This window comes from Pyxicephalus adspersus, unplaced genomic scaffold (assembly GCF_032062135.1).
Source record: "Pyxicephalus adspersus unplaced genomic scaffold, UCB_Pads_2.0 Sca4526, whole genome shotgun sequence".
In the NCBI taxonomy this organism is placed as follows: domain Eukaryota; kingdom Metazoa; phylum Chordata; class Amphibia; order Anura; family Pyxicephalidae; genus Pyxicephalus; species Pyxicephalus adspersus.
Genome location: NW_027321529.1, coordinates 1 through 2,197, shown reverse-complemented (window position 1 = coordinate 2,197; position 2,197 = coordinate 1). Strand labels below are relative to the sequence as shown.

General features: G+C 35.6%; 1 long non-coding RNA gene across 1 annotated transcript; it reads right to left on the bottom strand.

The window, feature by feature from the left end:
* Positions 1–384: 384 nt before the first annotated feature.
* LOC140321468 (uncharacterized) lies at positions 385–2,144 on the bottom strand. The gene is made up of 3 exons (XR_011918954.1): positions 2,034–2,144; positions 1,252–1,383; positions 385–418 (listed from the first exon to the last, which is right to left on the bottom strand). It is a non-coding gene; the product is annotated as an uncharacterized lncRNA (long non-coding RNA).
* Positions 2,145–2,197: the final 53 nt, after the last annotated feature.

Genomic DNA, 2,197 nt, shown 5'->3' with positions numbered 1-2,197 from the left:
CCATGAAGAGAAGAAACCAATGTGTTTCTGGGATATGGAACTCCCTACATCAGCCCACAAATGTGTCAGCTTTACACAGCTGGGTGATTCGGGTAGATTAGGTGTTTGTCCTGTGATACTTTTTTAGTGTTGCTCATTTATACAAAATTAAATTACAGTCAAAGACTACTATGTGTTTCCTAGCGTGCCAGTTATACCTTGTATATATAAAGGCCAACTGAACCTTTAATTGTTATAAGGTCAGTTCTATCCATACCCTGTATATTGAGCTTATGGACATAGCACGTGGGCTCCTCGTGTATTCTTACATATATATGTGTACAGAGACCACAACATACATTGCTATTACAATGACACAGAACTTCATCTAGGGTATAAATATGGGGCTGCCATCTATTGGAACATCATGAACAAATGTCTGTAAAAAAAATTAAACAAAAAAAAAAAAGATTTACATTTTTACACCTAGAGAGTAGTAAATGCAGACTGCAAAAAACTTGTAAGCATTATGGAAAAAAACATGAATATGTGTATTTGTTTCTTTTCATTTCCATTAAAGGCTACATTTGAGGTAGCTAAGGTTTAGCCGTCAAGATGTTATTGCTGCGTGTATCCCCACCGAGTGGATTTTTGTCCTTCTGACCACTTTTATCCTTATTTTAAAGAGACTTTATCTTGTTTTCTTTTCCCCATGTGACACACGTAATTAAAATTAACCATCAGGGGTTCCAAACCTAATCTATGCCAAAGCTAAAATTTTTGGAATATATTTATGAAAGCTCACCAAGGCTGGAGAGGATAAACATTCATCAGTGAAGCTGGGTGATCCAGTAAACCTGGAATGTGTTACTTTAAAGTATTTTGCTAGATCCATTCCAAGTTGGCTGAATCACCCAGGTCCACTGATGAAAGCGTATCCTGTCCAGCCTTAGAGAGCGTTAATAAATCAGGCCTAATGTATCTAATTCAGCCTTTCCCAACCTTTAACATGGGGGGACCATTGAAAAAACTTTCAGGTCCCAGGGAACCTCTGCCAATATCTATAATTTGCCCAGTTCATAGTACATTATCCTTGTGGAATGAATGACTCTTACACTGGTGTCAGCGATAACTGACCTGAAGGGCACAAACTGTTCATTATTCAAGGAACCCCTACCAAACCTCTGGAAGAATTCAACAGAGCCACGGTTGAGAAACATTGGTCCAATATATATTAAATCACCACAACTTTTGTAGATCAATGTACTGTACCTGGTTGTACCTTTTGAAAAACATCAGCCAATAAGAAAATCCCAGCATGCTGGATATATGCTTTCCATTCGTCAGATCTGCCGGCATCAGCTTCTCACCCAGTATGACGTGATATTGTATTGTGCCGTTATCCTAAAATACACAAGTTGAATGCATTACTTTAATTAAATCACACTCTTCTTTCCATGCATGCAGGCATACAGATGTATACAAGATAGTAATTATCTCTAAAGTGCCATTTAACAGGTACAACTGTTTTCAGACTTGCTAAAGTAGACATTTAAGGGACTATATAATAACTTTGCACACAGATTAGAAATAAATTTGCATTTTTTTAAATAAATATTTTGAAATACCGCATGCCAGTAATATATATCCTAATATTTGGGCAGCACGTGAAGCTATAGGCTTCCAGTTACATGTTTTCCAGCATCTCCTTACCTACTGTTGTAAAAAATCTGTTGCGTACAAAGGTTAGAAACTCTAGCTTAAATTTTAGGTTATTGAGTGAAAAAAAATCAGATTTAGATTTCAGATTTAAACATATTTTTTGCTGTGGGACACTTGTATGATTAAGGCAATTTAACCATTTGAGAGGTAGGTGTAGCAGCACTTAGATTTATTGTTTCAGTCAATGGGCGATTAGCAGCAGTATAAAATAGGATTGCTTAACTTTTTACTTCAATTAACAAAATAAATAAAATGAAAATACAATCAACTGATAATAAATATTATAGTTTAAATGCTAAAAATATTTATGAAAAACATTTCTATACGGTTACCAGGTTGCTCGATCCAGATCGATTGTAATACTTCTTTATACCGGTATTATCAGGGACGAAAATTGTATAGTGTTTTGATGCTTCAATTTGTTGTACGAGGCCCGATTTCTGTAGAGAAAACAAAGAAAATATGTTACTTTGGTATGCACCTAATACTAGACTGG